This window comes from Stegostoma tigrinum, chromosome 5 (assembly GCF_030684315.1).
Source record: "Stegostoma tigrinum isolate sSteTig4 chromosome 5, sSteTig4.hap1, whole genome shotgun sequence".
NCBI classification, from domain to species: domain Eukaryota; kingdom Metazoa; phylum Chordata; class Chondrichthyes; order Orectolobiformes; family Stegostomatidae; genus Stegostoma; species Stegostoma tigrinum.
In genome coordinates, this window is record NC_081358.1 from 117,756,917 (window position 1) to 117,783,036 (window position 26,120).

General features: G+C 41.1%; 1 protein-coding gene across 9 annotated transcripts in view; it reads right to left on the reverse strand.

Moving 5' to 3' along the window:
* The window catches only part of ldlrad4a (low density lipoprotein receptor class A domain containing 4a), a 216,275-nt gene that overhangs the window by 95,510 nt on the left and 94,645 nt on the right, over window positions 1-26,120 (reverse strand). The window lies entirely within an intron of this gene.

Sequence of the window (26,120 nt, forward strand, 5' to 3'; positions counted from 1 at the left end):
CTACCTGCCTGTCCACCTATCTTCGTATCATTGGCAAACTTCGACTAGACAGAGAAGGATGTAGAAAGGATGTTGTTCTTGGATGGCGAGTCCAGAATCAAGGATATAGGCAAACCATTCGGGACTGGGATGAGAAAAAATGTCTTCATCCAATCAGCGGACAATGTGTGGAATTCACTATCACAGAAAGCAATTGATGCCAATACACTGTATGCTTTCAAGAAGTCGGCTATACTTGAGGCTAGAGGGATCAAAGGACATGAGGTAAAGTGGGAATAAACTATTGAATTAGATTATCACCTATAATCAAAATGAATGGTGGAGCAGGCTCAAAGGTTGAAATGTCTACTCCTGCTTCTATTTTCTGTTTCTAACACCTTTGGATACAGGCCATGAGGTCCTAGCATATTGTCATTCATCCCACTAGTTTGTCAAATTCTTTGTCTCTCATGATAGACACTGTTACAAAAGCTTTTCTCCCATTGCACCTTGTTTACCTATTAGCTTTGGGAGGCTTGCAGCATTTTTTGCTGTGAAAAGTGATGCAGAATACCGGTTTGAATCATCTGCGACTTCCCTGTTATTCCCCATTTGCATCCTCCAAGCATTTCTTACTTAGGTTAGCTATGCTTCCTTTTCATATACCTGCAAAAACTCTTGCTGTTTTAATATCTCTTGCCATTTTATTTTCATAATTAATTTTCTCCCACGTTATTAGCTGTTTAGTCAACTACTACTAATTCCTAAAAAATCCTACTCCTCTGACCTGCCACTAGATTTTGCAGTTTGAGGGGGGGCAACTTGAGTTTCAAACCAGTATCATGATTTAAGTAAAGGCCAAGCAGCATCAGAGGAGCAGGAAAGCTGATGTTGCAGGTCTAGACCCCTCTTCAAAAAGTTAGATTTGTTATCTCAGATTCTCCAGCATCTGCAGTTCCTACTAGCTCTAAACTAAAGTTTGAACTGGTTTTGAACTTATTTTGTCAAGGATTGTGGCTGCCAAAGCTACAGGAAGGAGATCTGGTTGCTCTCTGGTTATCCTCCATTATCAACTTATTGGAAGTTTGGAGAATAGAATTTCACATATAAGTATAAACTGAGTATTTCTCAGAGCCTAGACGATGCTATTTGCATTGATTAGTATCTTCAGAAACAAAGCAAGAAACAAGCCAAAGTGTTCTGTGACATTATGGATCATGGAACTAGTTTCTTTTGATTTATCCCTCAACGCTGTTTGTTTTCTAAATGAGAGTGGAGACTGGAAGCAAAGAAGATTGGGTTTAAATATAAACATTACTTACAATATCTTGTTATACAGTCATACAGCACAGAAACAGGCTCTTCGGTCCAACCAGTCCATGCCAAACATAATCCCTATTTAAACTAGTTCCACCTGCCTGCTCCTGGCCCATATCTCTTCAAACCTTTCCTACTCATGTACTTATCTAAATGTCTTTTAAGCTGTAATTCCTCAGGAAGTCATTCCACCACACAAACCACCTTCTGTGTAAAATATTTGCTCTTAATGTCTTTTTTTAAAATCTCTCTTCTCAACCTAAAAATGTGCCCCTAGTCTTGAAGTCCCCCAGCCTAGGGAAAAGACAACTACATTTAACTCTGTCTCCACCACTTGTTATCTTATAAACTTCTGTTAGGTTACCTCTCAACTTCCAGTGAAAAACATCTCAGCCTATTCAGCCTTCCTTTATAACTTAAAACCTTCCATACTCGGCAACATTTCTGAAGAAGGATCCAGACGCGAAATGTCAGCTTTTCTGCCCCTCTGATGCTGCCTGGCCTGCTGTGTTCGTCCAGCTCCACGCCTTGTTATCTCAACTTCCTAGTAAATCTCTTCTGAACCATCTCCAGCTTAATAAGATCCTTCCTATAACTGGGTGACCAGAACTGGACGTACTGTTCCTGAAGAGGTCTCACGAATGCCCTGTACAATTTCAACACGACTTCCCAACTCCTATACTTAAAGGACTGAGCAATGAAGGCAAGCATGCTCAATGCCTTTTTAACCACCCTGTCTATGTGTGATGCAAGCTTCAAAGAATTATGTACCTGCACCCATAAGGGTCTCTGTTCTACAACATTACCCAAGGCCCTACCATTAATTGTATAAGCCCTACCCTTGTCTGTTGCTCTGCTTAAGCTATTATTATAAATAAATTTTTAATCCTCTTGTTTAGCGTTTGTTATGGTTATACAAAAAGTCTGGTTAGGTTTGAGGGTGATTGAATGTTTTAATTTTATTGTGTTGCAAATACAGGGGTAAGGAGGGTGATTCATTTGGCTGGCTCTCTTTGTGTTATAGCATTCTACAAATTTGTTTTCCATGTTACCCTTATCTGTTTGATTTGTCTAGTTAATATGCAGACTAAAAACCATGACAATTGTAGTTCCTTCCTTACATGCCTCCATTATTTTCAAATTTATGCTTTTTCGTAAAGAGATTTATAAATGATTTCCACCTGTGCCTTTTTTTGCTCCCTTACGATTCGTTATTTCACCAAACTAATTTCACATCTATTGTACCGATGTCATTGCTCACCACTGCACTTGTAGCATCCTTTATTAACAAAGCTAACCCACCTCCTTTTCCCTTATGTCTATTCTTCCACAACACTGAATACCCTTCAATACTGAATTCCAAGTCTTGGTCATGCTGCAACCATGTTTGTGTAAGATCAAGCCATTAACATTAATTTCTGCCATTTTTGACTATCAACACATCAATCTTACAATTGCTGCATGTGCTTAGTAAAGAGCCTTAAGCTTTTATGTTTTACATTATAATTATACTAGCTTACATTTCTTCTGCACTCTTCTGCATTTATTTTCTCCCTCCTCCTGTCAAACTTTGATATTGTTCACCTCTTCACTACCCTCCACTTTGCTCTCTCATTTCTTTTAAACTTCTTTTCAGTTGAAGGCCCTCCTCCAACCTTCCACTAATTAGTTTTAAGCTGTAACTACGCGAGTTATATGATTCACCATAACTCTGGTCTCAGCATCATTTAAAAGGATACCCAAGCCAGTTGGACAGCTCTCCTTTTCCCCAGTGCTAGTGCTTGTGTCTCATGAATCAAACTCCATCTCTCTCACACCTATCTTTCAGCCAAACTTTCACCGCTCTAATCGTTATCTATCTTCTATCAATTTGTACACAGTTTGGGTATGAATCTAGAGAATACTATCTTTGTGGCTCAGTCTTTTAATCTAGCCCTGAGCTGCTCTTAATTCCTCAGCAGAACCTCTTCACTAGTTCTATCAATGTTGTTGCTACCTATTCAGACTACTTTAAAGAATCTTCCCCCTCCCACCCAAAGTTTCTTTCCAGCCCAGAAGATATTCCTGATCTTGGCATGAGGTAGGCAGTAAGGCCTTTGGGGCTCCATCTTTGCTGCAGAGAACAGCATCTATTCCCCTAACTCTGCTATCTCTTTACATGTCTATTTTTTTCCCCCACTTGAATGGTACTGTAGTCAGTTAGCTCATAGTCCTTGCAGTCCTCATCCAACTGGAGCCAACAACCTTTTATCTATTAGACAAGGGCACAGGGCTCAGTCTCCTCCAAAGCTAAATTCTGGGATACTTAACTCGTACTTACACTAAACTATCATTTTCCATGGACTAAATTTGATATAATTAATCTAAGGGATAAGATTGTCTTCTGAAACAGCATTCAGGTATTCCTCCACTTCTCTGATGTGTTGCAGTGAGTGCAGCTCAGGATACATCTCATCAATGTTGAAATTCCTCCAACAGACAAGACATGCTGCTTTTCTCACTCTGCTAGCATCTACATCCACAGGATTATAAGCCGCCACTTCCGCCACCTCCTGTGGGGTGCCTCCATGAGATATGTATCCCCTCCCCTCCCTTAATGAAGCTGATGTCCCAAACTCTCATTTTTTGAGAAGCTCCTGAATCCACTCTTTCTCTCCTGCTCTTTACGATGGTCTAATCACTGCTCTCTCTCATGCTCTTTATGATGCTGCTGTCCCTACCTTCTCCACTTGCTTCAGAAACAGTTATCCATTTTTTCACTTTTTTAGGTGACTATATCCAGGTCTTCCTGTCACTTGCTTTTTTTAAGTGCTGGTAACTGTCTCTGGAACCTTTTCTCCGCTGTCAGTGATACTAAGTTATGTAAAATTAAATCTTTTATTTGTTCAGTGGATATGGCTGGCCTGCACAGCATTTATTGCCCATCTCTAATTGCTCTAGAGCTTTGGCAATCTGCCTGCTTGAACCACTGCAAACCTGGTGGAGGACACCCAAATTGGTAACAGGAAAGGAGTTCCAGGATTTTGACCCAGAGGTAACGAATTAATTCTGAATCAGGAATAGCACTGTGGCTTGGAAGAGGACTTGAAGGTTGTGATGTTCTTCTAAGTGGTAGAAGTTGTGGGTTTGCAAGGTGCTGCTGAAGGAGCCTTGGTAACATACTGCAGTAAATTTATAACAGTACACACTACTATGCGTGGTTCAAAGTGAGAGGAGGAAAGTTTAAGGGAGATATGCGTAGAAAGTTCTTTACACAGAGGGTGATGGATGCCTGGAACACGTTGCCAGCGGAGGTGGTTGACGCAGACACGTTAGCGTCTTTTAAGAGATATTTGGACACGTACATGGATGGGCAGGGAGCAAATGGATACAGACCGTTAGAAAATAGATGACAGGTTAGACAGAGGATCTTGATCGGCACAGGCTTGGAGGGCCGACAGGCCTGTTCCTGTGCTGTAGGTTTCTTTGTTACTGTGCTCTCTAGTGATGGTGGTTCATGCCAATCAAGCAAGATGTCTTAGAATTATGGAATCATACAGTACAGAAAAGGGCCTTCACCCCAAAATATCTGCACCACCAAAACATTAGATCTACACTAGACCTACCTTCCGGTACTAGGTCTACAGCCTTGAACTTTTTGACATTTCAAGTGCTCATCCAAGTTTTTTTTTTAATAGTGTGTGAGGTTACCTGCCTCTCTTTGCTCTCAAGTATGCATCCCAGAAGCCCACCATCCTCTGGGTGAAAAATAATTTCCTCAAATGCCCTCTAAACCACCTTTCATCTTAAAATTAAACCAATTTGTTATTGACTCTTCGGTAGGAGGAAGCAATTGTTTTCTATTCAGCACATCCATGCCCTTCAATGTTGTACACCTCTATCAGGTGCTCTTCAACGTTCTCCACTCTAAAGAAAACAATCCAAACTTATCGAGTCTGTCTTTATATCTAAAACAAGCTATCCCAGGTGACATTCCAGATCTTGTCCTGATGGAGTCAACCATAACTGATTTTGGAGCCATTGTGTCTTGTTGATGGTGGATAGGCACTGGGGAACAATTACCACAATGGAAAAGATAATTCTTGTTCAAACTAAATTGCTAGAGGCATTATTGCTCTAACTAGGAAATAGAAAAATTAGAACTGATTAAAATCTGTGTATGTAATTAACTTCTAGGTAGCACAATAAATGCTAAAACCTGGGTCCATTTAAAGAATTAGATGCTGCAATTAGGAGCTTTTTCTGTTATTAGGACAGGAGCTTGTTCATCCAGTTGTCATTGACAACTAGAACCACTGCAGTCCATGTGATGTACATACAGACACAATTTTGTTATTTAAAAAGGTGATATGTTGCCCAATCCTTTCATTTTGCACACATCAAAGCAATCACACGAATGCCAAATGTCAAATTATTGTGCAAAATGTCTATTGTTCAATACATTATTGTAATTGGGCAATATTTACTGAGCGTTCCTAAGTGCACGAATACTTAGGGTAATAACCGATATAAGATTATCAGTCGAGATGTTAGTGTGGCTGTTTGAACTTGCTCAGCCCAACAAACTTTCAAACACAAGGATCCATTCTCTGGAAAAAAAGTTCAAGTCTTGTACCTTTTATGAACTACCCAGAAACTTGAGAATCCGATAGTTGCTTATTGTTTTCTCCATAGCAATGACGCAGCTAAGCAGAGTTCATGAGCCAAACAATTAGCAGAAGTTTTTCTCCTCTAACAAATTATTGTGACCATTTGAAATTTGACATTCCTACATTTGTCCTGATGAGTGCAAGGTGTAAAGCTCATGCAACATGTCTCTCCTTTCAATACTATTCAAGCACTTATTAACTAATTGTTAATGCTATTAGGAAGGCATTTTCAGAATTCTGACCCATCAACAATGAAGAAACAGCAATACAGTTGCAATAACAAGTAGTCAATGCGTGACAACTGGAGGAGAAATTGTGTAGTGGTGCTCCCATGATTCCTTTCATAAAGGGTATCAGTGAACAAAATGCATTTTAAATGACCAATAATGATTTTGTGGTCACCATTTCAGAGAATGACTTTCAACTCTAGGTTTCATCGGTATGGTGAGATTTAAACTATTGTTTCCAAATATTTCACCTGGACCTCTCAATTTACAGGTGAGTGATTTCAACGGCCATTTACAAAAAAGTGGCTCAATGGCACCACTACTGACCTAGATAGCTGAAGTCTGGCCTTCAATAATCCACCTATCACAGTATTCTCTTTGCCCAATTCAGTACTGATATTGACTACCGGACAGTCCTTCTGGAGACAAAGTTCAGTTTTCACACTGAGGGCAGGTGTTCATTACGTTCTGTACTACTATTATAGAACATAGAACATTACAGCACAGCACAGGCCCTGAGGCCCTCGATGTTGTGCCGACCCGTCATACCGATCTCAAGCCCATCTAACCTACACTATTCCATGTACGTCCATATGCTTGTCCAATGACGACTTAAACATACCTAAAGTTGGTGAATCTACTACCGTTGCAGGCAAAGTGTTCCATTCCCTTACTACTCTCCGAGTAAAGAAACTACCTCTGACATCTGTCCTATATCTTTCACCCCTCAATTTAAAGCTATGCCCCCTCGTGCTCACCGTCACCATCCTAGGAAAAAGGCTCTCCCTATCTAACCCTCTGATTATTTTATATGCTTCAATTAAGTCACCTCTCAACCTTCTTCTCTCTAATGAAAACAGCCTCAAGTCCCTCAGCCTTTCCTCGTTAAGACCTTCCCTCCATACCAGGCAACATCCTAGTAAATCTCCTCTGCACCCTTTCCAAAGCTTCCACATCCTTCTTATAATGCGGTGACTAGAGCTGTACACAATACTCCAAGTGCGGCCGCACCAGAGTTTTGTACAGCTGTAGCATAACCTCTTGGTTCTGGAACTCGACCCCTCTATTAATAAAAGATAAAACACTGCAAGCCTTCTTAACAGCCCCGTCAACCTGGGTGGCAACTTTCAAGGATCTGTGCACATGGACACCGAGATCTCTCTGCTCATCTGCACTACTAAGAATCTTACCATTAGCCCTGTACTTTGCCTTCTGGTTACTCCTACCAAAGTGAATCACCTCATACTTGTCTGCATTAAACTCCATTTGCCACCTCTCAACCCAACTCTGCAACTTATCTCTGTCTCTCTGCAACCTACAGCATCCTTCGTCACTATCCACAACTCCACCGACCTTAGTGTCGTCTGAAAATTTACTAACCCATCACCTTGCGAACCAAGCGGAGGTGTTCTGCAAAGTGGTCCCCAAGCCTCCACTTAGTTTCCCCAATGTAGAGGAAACCACAACGGGTACAATGGATACAGTATACCACATTGGCAGATGTGCAGGTGAACATCTGCTGAATATGTAAAGTCATCTTGGGGCCTGGGATGGGGGTCAGGGATGAGGTGTGGGGGCAAGTGTAGCACTTCCTGCGGTTGCAGGGGAAGGTGCCGGATGTGATGGGGTTGGAGGGGAGTGTGGAGCGGACAAGGGAGTCACAGAGAGAATGGTCTCTCCAGAAGGCAGACAAGGGTGGGCATAGAAAAATGTCTTGGGTGGTGGGGTCGGATTGTAGATGGCGGAAGTGGCTTCCTCTACATTGGGGAAACCAAGTGGAGGCTTGGGGACCGCTTTGCAGAACACCTCCGCTTGGTTCGCAATAAACAAATGCACCTCCCAGTCGCGAACCATTTTAACTCCCCCTCCCATTCCTCAGACGATATGTCCATCACGGGCCTCCTGCAGTGCCACAATGATGCCACCCGAAGGTTGCAGGAACAGCAACTCATATTTCCACTTGGGAACCCTGCAGCCCAATGGTATCAACGTGGGCTTCACAAGCGTCAAAATCTCCCCTTCCCCCACTGCATCCCAAAACCAGCCCAGCTCGTCCCCTCCCCCTACTGCATCCCAAAACCAGCCCAGCTCGTCCCTGCCTCCCTAACCTGTTCTTCCTCTAACCTATCCCTTTCTCCCACCTCAAGCCGCACCTCCATTTCCTACCTACTAACCTTATCCCACCTCCTTCACCTGTCCATCTTCCCTGGACTGACCTATCCCCTCCCTACCTCCCCACCTACACTGTCCTCTCCACTCATCTTTTTTTCTCTCCATCTTCGGTCCGCCTCCCCCTCTCTCCCTATTTATTCCAGAACCCTCTCCCCATCCCCCTCTCTGAAGAAGGGTCTAGACCCGAAACGTCAGCTTTTGTGCTCCTGAGATGCTGCTTGGTCTGCTGCGTTCATCCAGCTTCACACTTTGTTATCTTGGATTCTCCAGCATCTGCAGTTCCCATTATTTCAGGATTGATTTTTAAACTGATTCTTTCAAGGCATACAGGCAGTGCTGGCTAAGAAGGCACATCCCTAACTGCTGTTGACAATGTAGTGGCATACTGCCTTCTTTAATTGCTACAGTTTGAGTGGCCTAGGTGCAACCACAAGTGCTGTTAGGAAAGGAGCTCAGGATTTTGAGCCAGTCATGGTGATGTAGTTCCAAGTCAGGGAGATACATTGGCTTGGAGGGAGATTTGCAGATATTTGCAGATCACATATCTGCTGTCTCCATTCTTCTAGTCTCCAAAGTCTCCAAACTTTTTAAGCACAATAACACTGCTTGCATTTAAGTGCAACCCAGAATTTACCCTCAAGAAAATGTAGAACAGTTTATTTGTAGTGTGCTACGTAAATCTAAAACTAAGTGCACATAATTATTCATTGTATCCTCTATTCACCGAGTGTCAGCGTGACATCTGTGACTTCACATTTTCTTTGAAGTCTCTTTCTTATGAAGCTTTCTGCAGTCATTCAGATTCTCTATTCTTCCTGCCAAAGTGCATAATCTCATGTTTCCCCACATTATTATTCCATCTACTGAGTTTTGTCCACTTGCTTAACCTGCATATATACCTCTGCAGACTCTTTGTGTCACCACTTACCTTCACAATCTATTTTGTGATATCCACAAACTATAGTTTATAGTATTCAGTTTTCTAATCCAAGTCAGTAATATATATTGTAAATAACCGTGGCCCTAGCTTTGATCCTTGTGGTACGTCACTAGTTAGTGGTTGCCATTCTGAAAATGTCCCTTATCCCAGCTCTCTATCTTCTATTCCTCCCTAAATGGTAATATATACAACCTCCAATGCCATTGACTCTTCTCTTATTAAGTAGCCTAATATCTGGCACCTTATCATCACTTTCTGAAATCCAAATATATTACATCCGCTGCTTCCTCTTTATCTATCCTGCTTGTTACCTCTTCAAAGTATTGTAGTATATCAGTCAGGCATGCTATCCACTTCATTAAGCCATACCACTCTGTTTGACCACATTATGCATTTTATTATATCCTTTACGATATAGTCTAACATTTTCCCAATAACAGACATTAAACTAACTCGTCTCGAGATTTTCTTTTAACATTTCCTTTTTAAATATAAGCGCTGCATGAGTAGTTTTTTAATCTTTTGGGACTTTTCAAGAATCTAAGGATTCCTGGGAAACATCTCTACCATTGCATTCACTATCTCTGAGGTTACTTCTTTTAATATCCTAGGATATGTCCATCAGGTCTTGGGGAGTTATCAGTCTTCAGCCTTGGTACTTTTTCTGCAGTGACTATTATTGTATTTATTTTGCCACCTCCTTTTGCCTGTGGAATATTTAACAATTTTTGGAATGCTATTCCTGTCTTCTACTCTGAAGTCTGATGCCAAGTTTGTCTTCAACTCCTCTGTCATTTTCTCATTCCCCATTATTATTTCCTCACCCTCATTCTCTTGGGATTTCTTCAAAATACAACAAAGCCCACATTTGCACCATGCATGGCTGTAATGGAAATCAGTTACTTGATTGGAATGTTTTTCTCACGTACAAACCTTTTGTATTTGTTCTACATATTCTCACTTCTTGCTCTCTAAGAGGCAGAAGGTTGAGAAGATCCTCTTCAGTTGTTACATCCTTAGAAACCATGCAGACAGAAAAAACAGCTGGCTGTGCCAGTCACATTGATGGATTAATTGAACCAAACTGAGAAGCATTCACAGTCCTCCATTTCATGCTATAGTTGTTCAAAAATGTCTGCTGATAAAGACTCCGCTCATCTTGACACTATGAACGTGCTCTAGATTGTCGTTATTATTTCTTCTTAGTTTTTAAAGCTTTGGACAAAGAGTCAGCAGCCACAGCCACTACTTTTTTAATTATGCCACCATTTGAGAATTATTTCTTGTGTTTTGCAAGAAGATGGCAAACACAAAATTATGCTTCAATGCAGGCCTTACCTTTTGCTGCCAGTTTAAGAAAAAAAATGGTGGGCTTTCAACTGGCTTTTGGTTCATCAACTTTCGTTTTCTGAAATATAGCATTTAGGGGAAATCTATCCTTGATTTTACTGTGCATAATTGTGTGGTGTTGTGCCAAATTTCTCTTTTTGCTTTGTTACGGGCCAAGCCTGACCCTGTCAAAATATTTCAAGAAGGTAGCCTAGGTCCAAACTTTTTTTTATTTGAAAAGGTACATATAAAGGTGGTGTTGCAGGTGTGAGGCAACTGATCGAACCATTTGTCTTTAAGCAAAACAGAATTTATCTAAACAGTACAGGAGAAACACGAGAAAAAGAAAGCAGAATTTAGAACAACTATCAGCAAACTTAACTGACCCAAGCCAGCAACTTAACTAATTAACTGTTCAAATATAGCAGCATCCCATAAAGACACTCCTTGGCAAAAAGATAATTCAACACAGATTCATACAGGCAAGATGGAACAACATCAAGAGAGATTTCAGAGAAAGTCAGTTAAGAATCTTTTATTGCAGCTTGGTAAGCCTTCTGATACTCAACATCCTGTGACTGCTACAGCTAAAAACAAACTACAAAACCTTGAACTGGGAGAACTGGACACTTCTTTTCCATTGTTAAATAGTTTTAGTTCAGAAATCATATGACACCAGGTTATAGTCCCACAGGTTTATTTGAAAACACAAGCTTTTGGAGCATAGCCCCTTCATGAGGTGAAGTGAGAAAGACACACACAGAAACAGAATTTATAAGTAAAACATCAAAGGGTCACACAACTGATGAGGATGTATTAAACAACCCTGAGATGCAATTAAATCTTTAATCAGTTAGAAGGTTTTAATTGATTAATATGTATATGTAAATACCTGAATTTCTTTCAAGTCACTGCCCTGAGAGAACTAAAGGTTTTGTCAATCTAAAGAAGAGGTGACATTTGAGGTCAGGTAATACGTTAGGTGTGAGACCTTGTTTAGAATCTATTTGTGTTTTCGTTTGGAGCCTGACTGGTTTTATTTCTAAAGTATGAATGTATAAATGCTACATTGACTGACTGTCTGTAAACTGTGTGCTTTTTGAACAAAATAGAATGTATCTGTAAATACATATTCACCCCAGTGATTTATTTGTGTGTGCGCAAGCATGTGTGTGAGAGTGACGGTGGGGTATATATGTTTGTCCTTGTGTAAGAATGGGGAGGGGAGAGTGAGAAACAGTGAGTGCGAGAGAGAGTGTGAGTGAGTGACAGCGCGACAGAGAGTGACAGAGTGAGAGTGAGAGAAAGAGACAGAGTGTACACCCTCATCTTTTACTTATAAACTCTGTTGTGTGCTTATCTCTCACTTCACCTGATGACAGGGCTATGCTCCAAAAGCTTGTGTTTTCAAAAAAACCTTTTGGACTATAACCTGGTGTCATGTGATTTCTGACCACGTCCAACACCGGCATCTCCACAAATTGTTTTGGTTTTTTATCTCCTGAGACTCTTCGGCACCTCTGCCTTTATCACCTCTCTTCAAAAAAAACCTCGCTCTCCACTGGAGTCGTACCTGAGGACTGGAGAGAGGCAAATGTAATTCCTCTCTTCAAGAAAGGAATTAGGGAAATCCTCGGCAATTACAGACCAGTAAGTCTCACGTCTGTCGTCTGCAATGTGTTAGAAAGGATTCTGAGGGATAGGATTTATGACCATCTGGAAGAGCATGGCTTGATCAAATGCAGTCAACATGGCTTTGAGGGGGGCAGGTCATGCCTCACAAACCTTATCGAGTTGTTTGAGGATGTGACTAGAAAAGTTGATGAGGGTTGAGCTGTGGATGTGGTGTATGTGGACTTCAGTAAGGCATTTGATAAGGTTCCCCATGGTAGGCTCATTCAGAAGGTCAGCAGGAGTGGGATACAGGGGAACTTAGCTGTCTGGATACAGAATTGGCTGGCCAACAGAAGGCAGCGAGTGGTAGTAGAAGGAAAATATTCTGCCTGGAAGTCAGTGGTGAGTGGAGTTCCACAGGGCTCTGTCCTTGGGCCTCTACTGTTTGTAATTTTTATTAATGACTTGGATGAGGGGATTGAAGGATGGGTCAGCAAGTTTGCAGACGACACAAAGGTTGGAGGTGTCGTTGACAGTGTAGAGGGCTGTTGTAGGCTGCAGCGGGACATTGACAGGATGCAGAGATGGGCTGAGAGGTGGCAGATGGAGTTCAACCTGGATAAATGTGAGGTGATGCATTTTGGAAGTCGAATTTGAAAGCTGAGTACAGGATTAAGGATAGGATTCTTGGCAGTGTGGAGGAACAGAGAGATCTTGGTGTGCAGATACATAGATCCCTTAAAATGGCCACCCAAGTGGACAGGGTTGTTAAGAAAGCATATGGTGTTTTGGCTTTCATTAACAGGGGGATTGAGTTTAAGAGTCGTGAGGTCTTGTTGCAGCTCTATCAAACTTTGGTTAGACCGCACTTGGAATACTGCGTCCAGTTCTGGTCACCCTATTATAGGGAAGATGTGGATGCTTTGGAGAGGGTTCAGAGGAGGTTTACCAGGATGCTGCCTGGACTGGAGGGCTTATCTTATGAAGAGAGGTTGACTGAGCTCGGACTTTTTTCATTGGAGAAAAGGAGGAGGAGAGGGGACCTAATTGAGGTATACAAGATAATGAGAGGCATAGATAGAGTTGATAGCCAGAGACTATTTCCCACGGCAGAAATGGCTAACACGAGGGGTCATAGTTTTAAGCTGGTTGGAGGAAAGTATAGACGGGATGTCAGAGGCGGGTACTTTACACAGAGAGTTGAGAGAGCATGGAATGCGTTGCCAGCATCAGTTGCGGAAGCAAGGTCATTGGGGTCATTTAAGAGACTGCTGGACATGCATATGGTCACAGAAATTTGAGGGTGCATACATGAGGATCAATGGTCGGCACAACATCGTGGGCTGAAGGGCCTGTTCTGTTCTATGTTTTATGTTCTAAAATAACTTTTCTACAGTGACAACACCATCACCGTTACCATCACACTTCCCCACCCTTCCACCTCTCCACCACACCACCCTCCCAACCCCAACAAAACAAAATAGCCCTAAATGTACAAAGATAACTTTATTTTTAAAACGTTTAGTCTTACTCTATTAGTACACTCATATACATGTACATTACATTGATTCTAACCATGTGAACATTCACTACTGCATTCTAGTTCAGTCCTTTTACTCCTGCTACCGAAGGCCTCTGACTTCCTTCATCCAAGTCGTGACAAAGTGTTGCCAATTACATTTTCTCATCCTGCCATATGTATAATTTTCAAATTGAATGGCTACAATAATAATCTCCATCTGAACAGTCTGGAATTTTTGTCCTTAAATTTCTCCAAAAACTTTAATGGGTTTTGATCAGTACAATGCTGGCAATATAAATGTTGAAATGTTGTAACCCAACACTCAGCTCAAGGTCTCCTTTTCAATCGTGGAATATTTCTGTTGATGAATATTCAGTTTCCTGGAGATATACCTGATAGGTCTTCTATCTTAGATAATGGGAACTGCAGATGCTGGAGATTCCAAGATAATAAAATGTGAGGCTGGATGAACACAGCAGGCCAAGCAGCATCTCAGGAGCACAAAAGCTGACGTTTCGGGCCTAGACCCTTCATCAGAGAGGGGGATGGGGGGAGGGAACTGGAATAAATAGGGAGAGAGGGGGAGGCGGACCGAAGATGGAGAGTAAAGAAGATAGGTGGAGAGGGTGTAGGTGGGGAGGTAGGGAGGGGATAGGTCAGTCCAGGGAAGACGGACAGGTCAAGGAGGTGGGATGAGGTTAGTAGGTAGCTGGGGGTGCGGCTTCTATCTTCTTGTCTCTTCTTGTACGAGTACAGCACCGACACCCACATCACTCATATCGATAGCCACCTTGAATAGCTTTGCATAATTAGGCGTGGTTAACACTTGGGCAGCAGTTAACACAGCTGTCAGGCTGTCAAACACGTTCTGACAGTCTGCCGTCCACTGAAATTTTGTCAACTTCTTCATTAAGTCAGTCAGTGGAGCAACCACTCTGCTAAAATTTGGTACGAATTTCTGATAAAACCCACTATATCACAGGTATCATAGTACTACTTATCTCAATTGTGTGGGAAACTCTCCAACATTTGTTTTCACATTCTGTGAGGCCATCTGTCCATGATAACATGGCCCAGGAACGTGACTTGGGCTTTGGAGAATTCACTCTTAGCCAGGTTTATCACCAAGCTTGCCTCCCGAAGTCGATCAAATAATTCTAATAAATAAAGCAAATGCTCTTTCCTCGTGGGACTAAAAATCACCAGGTTGTCGATGTTTACCACACAATTGGGTAATCCAGAAATGACTTGCTTGGCTAGTCTTTGAGGTGTGGCTGGTCCATTTTTCATACCAGACGGAGATAAATTGATATCGTCCATTCGGTGTTATGAAAGCTGAAATTGTCTTTGCCCTTTTGGATAAAAGATACCGGCAGTATCTTCTGAGTAAGTCCAACTTAGAAATATAAGTTATTTGTCCTACCTTCTCAATACAGTCTTCCAAACACGGAATAGGATATGAATCCAACTTTGTAATTGCACTGACTTTGCGACAGTCTATACAAAAATCATTGGGTACCATCTGGTTTTGGCACCCTTAGTCGGTGTGAACTCCAATTGCTGCAACTTATTTTGATTATATTGTCTTAGCATGTGTTCAATCTCTTTTTGAACCTGTGCCAACTTTAGAGTGGTAAGTCCAAAAGGATGTTGCTTAATTGGAATAGTATTTCCTATATCTACATTATGCATAATTAAATTAGCACTTCCCATGTGATAGTAATAACTCTTTCAGGTCATTTTGGTTTTTCTCTGAAAGGTAACTCAATAATTTAACTCAATTGTTGAGAACTTCCTCCATTGTCCAATCTAATTTAAGAAATGTCCAATTCAAATCTTCTGAACTTGATTCTTCATTCTCCTTTTGCTTTCCTTACCTATCAAAATACCTTTTGAGTATATTCACATGACACACTGTGAGATTTCTATCTATCTAGCGTCCTTAGCAAACAGTTCACCTCACTCAATCTCCTTTTGATTTGATAAGGTCCATTAAACATTGCTCTTAAAAGTTCACCTATCATTGGAAGTAACACTAACATTTATCTCTGTTAGCAAAATTGAGATTTTTGATTTCTTGTCTGTTCCTGTTTCATCATATGCTGTGCTACATTTAAATACTACCTAGCCAACTGCCCCGCTCTGCATAAACATTCCCTAAAATTTGACACTTAGTCCAAATATGTGGTTTCTGAATTCCGATTCACCAATTGCTCCTTAATTAATTTCAGTGGTCCTCTCACCTCATGCCCAAAAACTAATTCAAATGGACTGAATTTACTTGATTCATTTGGTGCATCCTTCATTGCAAAAAGTACAAACTGAATTCTTTTATCCCAATTGTCTGGATAGTCTTGACGTTAGTATCAACTTGGTCTTTCAAGTTTGATACCACCATTCTAATACTCGCTGCAATTCTGGATAGTATGCTGTGGATTTGAAATGTTTTATTCATAAACTATCCATAACTTCCCTGAATAATTTTTATGTAAAATTTGACCCTTAATCTGATTGTATCTCTGTGGGTAGTCTGTATTTCGTGCAATATTTAGGTAACTCTTCTACAATCCTTTTAGATGTGATATTGCACAATGGAATGGCCTCTGGAAATCAGTTGACATATCCATTATTGCCAACAAACATTAATTCTTACTTTTTGTTTTAAGTAGGGGTCCAATGCAATCAATTAAAGGCCCATGTGAAAGGTTCGTCAAATGCTGTAACACCTCAGTTGCCTGAATTTCCACTGTCTTTTCAGCCATAGTAGGCAGCACTCCTACCTGTATCCAGCTATATTACCAAGGTCAAATTGTATTCCTAGAACCAAGAGTTCCTCCAGCACTCCTAACACCACTTCTCCACTTTACCTAATGGAGCACTTCTTGTCTCATCATGAATTCCACGTACTAGCAATATTCCTTCCCAATTACATATCTCCTCATTTCTCATCATCAAAGTCTGAAATGATCTTGTATGTCTTATTACTATAACTTCTTTACCTGCTGCTCCTAGCCTATGCAAGTAAACCTTTCCTTCACAAATAATTGGTTTAAGACGATCTGGCATTTTCTTCTCAACCAACCATCAACCAGATTGTACATTCTGGTGCAGTTTTTAGCCTCCACTGTGCTTTCCTTTACCACTTTAACAAAACTCACTGGATTATCCCATTTTCCTATATCCATCTTCTCAGTGCTTTTCCCACCTTCTTTATTGCAGTGAAAAAACCTGGACTTTTAAACTTCTCTTTTTCCTTCATGGGTTTCCTTTTTGCCTTGTGGTAAGCTCTTTATTATCTTCAATGGGATCCACTTTTCCCCTCTCACCTGAGGATTTCTCTTTTCCCCAATTTCTATCCCTCATGGATTGAAATTGATATAGGAAGCCAAACTTCAAGTTATGAACCAACTCATAATCATCAGCCATTTCAGCTGCTAATTATGCAGTTTTAACGCTGTGCTTTTCCAGGATGTCTCGCTACCACAGGAAGTGAATTTTTGAACTCCTCCAAAGTAATATTTTCCCTATGAGTGTCATATGATTGATCTGTTTTTAATGCCCTAATCCACCAATCAGAATTACTTTGTTTGATCCTTCAAACTTGATGTATGTTTGACCAGGATGTCTCCTGAAATGATGTCTGTAGGCTTCCAGAACCAGCTCATATGCACTTAAGATGGTTTTCTTCACCTCCTCATATTTCCCAGATGCCTCCTCTAATAATTATGCAAATACCTCACTGCCACCACCAACCAACTTTGTTTGGATCAACAAAACCTACATGGACATTGGCCACTTCATTTGTTTAGCCACTTTCTCAAATGAGATGAATAAGGTTTCTCCATCCTTCTCAACAAATTTAGGCAATTCTTGAATATATTTAAACAGACCTGCACCAGGCCTTTGGCTACGAAGGGTTTGCTCATCTTCACTATCCATCTCACTATCTTTTACGTTCACCTCCATCCTTTTAAATCAACTATCCTGCCTATTTGGCAACTTCTGAAGTTCAAAATCTCTGATTCTGCTTTTCTTCTCTCTCCTCTTCTCCTTTTCTTCTGCTCGGGCCTTCCTCTTGTTTTCTTTTTCCTCTCCCTTTAACCATTATTCAAACTGTTCCAGTTCCTTTTCATGTTCAAGCTGTTTCATCTGCAATGGAATTCTAGCCATTTCCAAAAGATTCTGATGGCATTTTCAGCAAATTTAAATGTCAAGCTATTGTTGTAATTACCTCTCCTTTTCTCACTGACAAAGGCAACCCCACCTCCAGCTTGTCTGCCAATTATAACATCTTTGCTTTGCTCACTTTTTGCAAAATCCCCAATGTTACTTCTTCCACCCCCAGAAAACCCTTAGTGACTGAAACAGCCATTACTGTGCAAAGCACTGTTTAAACCAACCAAACGAAAAAAACACTAACATCTACCACTCGCCACCTTTGAATCCAAAAACCCTAAACCGAAATTGGAATTAAAGAATCATCCCAACAAGAGCCCCCACTCTGTTATGGGCCAGGTCAGACCCTCTCAGAATACTTAAGAATGTAGCCCAGACTCTAACATTTTCTTATTTTAAAGGTAGATGTAAAGTGGGTGTTCCAGGTGTGATGCAACTGATCAAACCACTTTGCCTTAAGCAAAACAGAATTTACTTAAACACTACTGTTGAAATACAAAACAAAAGAAAGCAGAATTTAGAATAACAACTATTAGAAAGCTTAACTAACTCGATACAGCAACTTAACTAATTAATTGTTCTAAGATAGCAACATTCCATGAACATACCCCTTGACAGAATTTATTTAAAGACTACAATTGAAACACAAACAAAGGAAAGCAGAATTTAGAACAACTATCAGAAAACTTAACCGACCCACTACAGCAACTTAACTAATTAACTGTTCAAATATAGCAACATCCCACAAAGACACCTCTTGGCAAAAAGGTAATTCAAACAGATTTTTACAGGCAGGAGGGAACAATATCCAGAGAAATTTCAGACAAAGTCTGATAGGAATCCCTTACCGAACCTTGCAACCCTCCTGGTACGTAAAACATCTTGTGGCTGCTACAGCTTAAAAAAAAACTAGAAAACCTTGAGCTGGGAGAATTGAACACTCCCCTTCCATTGTTAAACTGTTATAGCTTTCCGGCTCTCTAGGCTCAGGTACCATGCCTTTATAACCTTTCCAAGGGGGAAAAAACCCTGGACAAAATAGAGATAGGAGAAACTGGAGTCTGAGACAACAAGGTGTAGAGCTGGATGAACACAGCAAGGCAGGCAGCATCAGAGGAGCAGGAAAGCTGATGTTTCAGGTCTGGACAAAATAACCTTTTTACAGTGACAGCATCATCACAACTTATGATTATACTTGGGTGACAAGTAAGGGAAATACTCTTGACTTTTACAGTTTTGAACAGAAATGCATTTTCCCCATTTTGCACTGAATTAGTACATTCTTGATTTCTTTCTGTTTGCTAGCTAGGGATGTATTTTTAGCTACAAAAGAAGCCAAGGTAGCACCAGCTACTCACCCACAGCTAAGAGGGGCAAGAGATGTGCATTACACACAATAAACAAGCAAGTTTAAATGCTTTTGTTAACTAAGTTTTAAAATTAGTTGAGCTCAAACATGAGCTTGCAACCAAATGTGAATTTTAACTGCTGCCTTCCCTGCATGCATTTTGCCTTGTGGTTTGTGACGTCAGTCTGCCAATGGTAACACTTCAAGTAAGCCCCTAGATCTACAAATCCTGATTATCCAGAATGTTGTTGGCTGTTTTCAAGTTTGGAGTCGGGCAAGTCACTTCTGTGGTTGAGGTTTGTTTCTTGTGCTCTGGGTCAGCTTCCATTGCTCAGATATTGGACGTGGGGCACAACCACATTCCCCATTATTTTTCTTCACCTCCATGCACAACACTGGCTTCCTGAATTGGAGCTTTTGCAGTGGCATGGCTGTGAAAAAATGCAGGCAGTGTTTATTTAACAGAGTCTGAGACTGACTGTCAGAAATTTTGCAATTGACCAACTGGCCATGATCTACAGGTTGGAGACCACAGTTCAGGTGGGAATTGCAGATTTGCAAGATGCTGTTAAAAGAAATGACAGGAACATAAGAATAGGAGTAGGGCATTCAGTTCCCCAAATCTGACAGCAGATCTCATTCAATAAAATCATGGCTGATCGGTAGCCTAATTCCACAAATTTGCTTTTAGCCCATATCTCTTTGTTTAGCAAAAAAACATTATCTATAGATTTAAAATTAACAACTGATCCTGCATCCACTGTCATTTGTGGAAGAGGGTTCCAAACATCTACTGTCTTTTGTGTGCTGACGTGCTTCTAAACAACACTTCTGAATGGTCTGACCCCAATTTTTAAACAATGCCGCTTGTTCTAGAATCTCCAACAAGTGGAAATATTTTCAATTATCTACCCTATTATTTCCTGTAATTATCTTGAAGACTTCGAGCAGATGACTCCTTAACCAACTAAAATCTAGAGGGAAAAAAAGCCTAATTTGTATACTCTTTCCTCATAACTTAACCTCTGAAGTCCAAATATCATTCTTGTAAACCTATGTTGTACTCCATCCTAGGTCAATATATGCTTCATAACGGGTGGCGCCTAGATCTGCTCACAGTACCCCAAGGGGTCTAACTGGGGTTTTAACCATCTGCCGTGCACCTTCGGCATCCTTGTGCTCCAGCCCTCCTGATTAAAGGTCAGCATTCCAAAAGTTTATGATTATTTTCTTTTTTATATATATTTTAAAGATATATGCACCTGAACTCTCAAGTATGAACTGTATTTAACTTCATACCAACTAGAGTATATCCTAATCTATGCTTTCTCAGGCCAAAATGGATAAGATCACAGTGGTTAACATTGCAATCCATTAGCCATTGTTTTGTCCATTCAACTAGTCTGTCAATATCCCTTTGTAATTTTATGCTGTTATTGGCCGTACTGCTTCACATGGATAATACACACTGCTGTCACTATCTGTCAAATTTCCAGCCTCCAATCTGTTCTTGTAACCAGCATATTTATATGGCTAGTCAAATTCAGTTTATGGTCAATGGTAAGTCTCGGGACGATAATAATGCGAGCCTTTCATGATGGGGTTTCCAAACCGTTGAGTTATAGTGTTCAATCTGGAGATCTAAATATACTGCCACTTTCATAGTGACCTGCCAGGAAACACTTGGCATCACTACGGAAATAGTTAGATAACTGTAGTATATGATACTCATAACGGACCATAGGGATCTTTTGTTGCCTGCTATGGGCACATTCATTCATTATCTTAACTGATTCAGAAAAATGTGGGTACAATTTGGCAACTAAATTATTGAAGTGGCTCCTATTATAATTATATGTTTTGCATATCTTGCGAGCAGGCTTCAGAAAAGCTGAAGTCATTCTGGTGCTAAAAAAACTCAAGATTAAAATGATTGCTTTTGGAAGACTCTACTTGGAAGCTGGGTGCGCTAAGAACAACTGCAAATATTTGTTATGCATTTATCTAATATATTTAATGCTGCAGCATTAATGCTGCAAAACATGCTGCAGCAATTTACAAGAGCAAGAAAGGAGGTATTAAGATAAACGTCCAACACTTGGTTTTAAGGAGCATCCGAAAGAACATGAGATGTGTAAGGAATCTGAAGGGAGGAAATTCCACTGATTAGAATCATGTGAAGCAATTAAACTTGGGAATGTTCAAGAGACCAGAACTGGAGAAATCCATACATATCCAGGAATTGCGACTGGCTGAAATTAGATAGAGACAAAGCCATAGAGGAATTCAAAAATAAGACCGAACTCTAAAACTAAGAAATTGCAAATCGGATCCAATATGGAAAAATAGAAGAATAGCCTTTATTCTCACATATACTCACTGAGTATAGTGAAAAGGTTACATGTCGCCAATTACAGCACTAACTTAGATACAAAAGTACCTAAACACATCTTCTTCAGTTACAAGATCATGTACGATAGAGTGATAAAATGTCTGGCATTATAGAAATGAAAGTTCAGTACAACAGGCCAAGCTGGCATCTAGCTTCCAGTCCGCACAGGGCCCTGGCTACACACTGCACAGGCAATGTGCCACACCGAGAGGCCATTGCGGGAGGCTGGGAGGACACCACGCCATGTCGGGAAGTCAATGCGCCAGGCCGGGGAAGTTGTTGATGGAGGCAGGAATCATTGCTTGCTGGAGACCAGGGATTGAAGAGGGAATAAACAAAGAAAAAAGCACGAAGAAGAACGAAAAGACTAGAAGAATGGGCAGAGCAGACGAGCTATGGCGGCAATATCCTATTCTACCACTATCTTGCACCAGCAGAAGATGGGCCAGCAAATACAAAGATTATAGACGAACAAGGCTTGGTTTGGACAATAGCTTCAAATGAGCCGAGGCAGGAGTGAAGTTAGGTTTTGTTTATATTCATTCTAGGATGAGAACGTTGCAGGCTGGGCCAACATTTATTGCCCATCCCTAACTGCCCAGAGGGCAGTTAAGAATCAACCACATTGTTGAGAGTCTGGAGTCACATGTAGACCAGACCAGGCAAGGATGGCAGTTTCCGTTCCTAAAGGGCATTAGTGAACCAGATGGATTTTTCCCCTGAGAGCTGACAATGGATCAATGGTCATTATTAGAATCTTCATTCCAGATTTTTTTTTGAATTCAAATTCCACCAGCTGCTGCAAATGAAGCTAGGGTGATATGAGGGGAAAAAACCTCTCTTGCTGAGTTAGTTATTCGGTTATGAAATGAACTACCTGGAAGTATGGTGGAGCAGGTTCAATTGAGGCATTCAAGAGGGCAGTGGTAATTATCTGGCTAGAAATGGTGTGCAAGGATTTGGGGAAGAGCAAGAAATTGGCACAAGGTAATGATGCTTGCAGACAGTGTTTTGCACTTTAAAACCTTTTCTGCTCAAAACAATAGTTATTGAAACTATTAAAGATTTGAACCCCGAACATTAATACAATAACTAATAAAATTATGTACAATACCATGTTTATAAACACTAAAAAAGCCATTTTGTCATTAGGAGTAAAGTGAAGTCAACTAATGAAAAGGTCGAAACCTCCCCAAGTTTGTCTCTTTAGTATCAATTCCTCCAGAAACAGTGAATTCATCAGTATTATATTATTAATACATTCCTGTGGTTACTTGGTTCATGTCCTACAACCCTGATGTACTGATTGATTCTTTTTTATCAGTTCTGGTTTCAAATGACTTATACGTACTCATAGTATGAAAACATCACAGCATGATTTCACTTGGTCACAACACAGACCAACATCAAAACTATTCACAAATAATTCCTCTGATCATTATTACTAATGTAAAAGTAAACTTGTTCTTTAACTTAGCTTTGCTAGGTATAGAAATATTCTTGAATGCGTATACAATGTTGCTATTCACAACAATAAAAAAATTTGAAACTGGAAAACAAATAAAATTATCAACAGGAGCCAGGACTGATATCAGGAACAGTCATTAAAAGTGACAGCACAGCTGATGAAGATGCAACAACTGAAATGAAAAGGGGGGAAAAAAATCTGTGGATATCACTTGACAGCAGCTGATAATTTCTGATGATACAAGTTTTATCCAATTCAATACAAAAAAATAGGCTTGACAGCAGGAGACAGAGTGTGATAGTGTGTAGTGTTGTAAAACACAGGGGCCTAGGGCTTCAGGTACATAATTTTTTGAAGTTTGCATCATATATAGAAAGGGTGGTTAAGAAGACATTGGAGTACGCTCACGTTCAATGCTCAAACCGTTGATTATAGGAGTTGGGACGTTATGTCGAGATTGTACAGGACATTGGTCAGGCCCCTTATGGAGTACTATGACCTGTTCTGGTCTCCCTGTTATAGGAAAGATATATGTAATCTGGAAGATTTGAGTTGAAAGGAGAGGCTGGAGAGACTAGGACCATTTTCTACTGGAGTGAGGGAGATGGACGGGTGACCTTATAGCGGTTTATAAATTCATGACAGATATAGGTAAAATGAATTAAGGTGTCTTTTCCCCAGGATGAGAGATTTCAAGACCAGAAGGCATTTTTTTTAAAGGTAAGAGGAAAAAGATTTAAAGAAGACATGAGAAACAACTTTTTTTTAAAACAAAGAGTGGTTCACACAGAGTGGATTGAAATTCCAGCAGAATTGACGGATGTGGGTACACCGACAACATTTAAAAGGTATTTGGACAAGTATGTGACCAAGAAATGTTAAGAGGAATATGGACCAAGTGCAGGTAGGTGGGATTAGTTTAATCTGGTGTTATGGTTCATATGGACTGGTTGGACCAAGGGGCCTGTTTCCTTGCTGTATGACTCTATGCTTCTAAGTTGTCCTTGGTTGGTGTGTTTGAAGGTTGTACATTTTCCTGATATGCAGGAAGAGAAACAAGAATGCTGTATTATTAAAGTGCATACTCTTATAAAAGCAACAAACTTAATGCTGCAAAATAATAAAATGTGAGGCTGGATGAACACAGCAGGCCAAGCAGCATCTCAGGAGCACAAAAGCTGACGTTTCGGGCCTAGACCCTTCATCAGAGAGGGGGATGGGGGGAGGGAACTGGAATAAATAGGGAGAGAGGGGGAGGCGGACCGAAGATGGAGAGTAAAGAAGATAGGTGGAGAGAGTGTAGGTGGGGAGGTAGGGAGGGGATAGGTCAGTCCAGGGAAGACGGACAGGTCAAGGAGGTGGGATGAGGTTAGTAGGTAGCTGGGGGTGCGGCTTGGGGTGGGAGGAAGGGATGGGTGAGAGGAAGAACCGGTTAGGGAGGCAGAGACAGGTTGGACTGGTTTTGGGATGCAGTGGGTGGGGGGGAAGAGCTGGGCTGGTTGTGTGGTGCAGTGGGGGGGAGGGGATGAACTGGGCCCTCCCCCCACTGCACCACACAACCAGCCCAGCTCTTCCTCCCCACCCACTGCATCCCAAAACCAGTCCAACCTGTCTCTGCCTCCCTAACCGGTTCTTCCTCTCACCCATCCCTTCCTCCCACCCCAAGCCGCACCCCCAGCTACCTACTAACCTCATCCCACCTCCTTGACCTGTCCGTCTTCCCTGGACTGACCTATCCCCTCCCTACCTCCCCACCTACACTCTCTCCACCTATCTTCTTTACTCTCCATCTTCGGTCCGCCTCCCCCTCTCTCCCTATTTATTCCAGTTCCCTCCCCCCATCCCCCTCTCTGATGAAGGGTCTAGGCCCGAAACGTCAGCTTTTGTGCTCCTGAGATGCTGCTTGGCCTGCTGTGTTCATCCAGCCTCACATTTTATTATCTTGGAATCTCCAGCATCTGCAGTTCCCATTATCTTTAATGCTGCAAAATCCTGATTTCTGATCTAGCCAATATGATACCTTTGATTTCTAAAGTCCAAACATAAACCTCAGATGAATTAAACACGTTGAATGAAAAAAAAAGTTGCTACAACCATTTAAGTGTAGGCCTTTTCCATTAAACAGACAGCACAGTAGCTCAGTGGTTAGCGCTGCTACCTCTCACAGCTAGGAAGCCGGGTTCGATTCAAGCCTTTGGTGACTGCCTGTACGGCATTTGCACATTCTCTCCAAGTCTATGTGGGCTTCCATCGGATGCTCCGGTTTCCTCCCACTGTCCAAAGATGTGCAGTTTAAGTGGATTGGCCATGCTAAATTGCTCCATAGTGTCCAGGGATGTTCAGACTTGGTCGATTAGCAATGAAAGACATGGGGTTTGGAACAGGGTGAATGGGCTTGGTCTGGATGTAATGACTGTAATGAGGTCAGCCAAGCGGATCTCATAGAATATGAGTTCCCTGAATGGGGCTGTCACTCTGGTCCAATCACGGAATCCTGGCTTGTCATCAAGTCACCCTTTATTTGCACATGGGAAGTCTTTGATCTTGATCCAGCCTCCTCAGAGCCAGCTCTCGGCATAGACAGAACCTCTGATGCTCCTTCCCTTGTGTTAATAAAGGGTGATTCGATGACGGGATGCCAGGCTCTGGAGTTATTTCACAAAACAATTAATAAAGCATATGCGAACCATAAGTGTTGTAGGGTTAGGTATTTGCTTTCAAAGTGGAAAATTTAACTCTCATGGAGCAAGCAGGACAGTGGCAAAAGAAAGATCATGGAGAAACATGCCTGTTGGACAACATGGTCTACCTCTGCTGCATGACTATATTACAAAGTAAAACTCTTACATACAATCTTCAGCATGCATGAATTGTATTACCTTTGAGCATTATGCTCATGAACCGCATGAGAGTATCTCAAATTTTCTCTCATCATGTCACGTGTTTATAAGTAGAAAATGATTTCCAACACTTGGTGTAAAGATTGT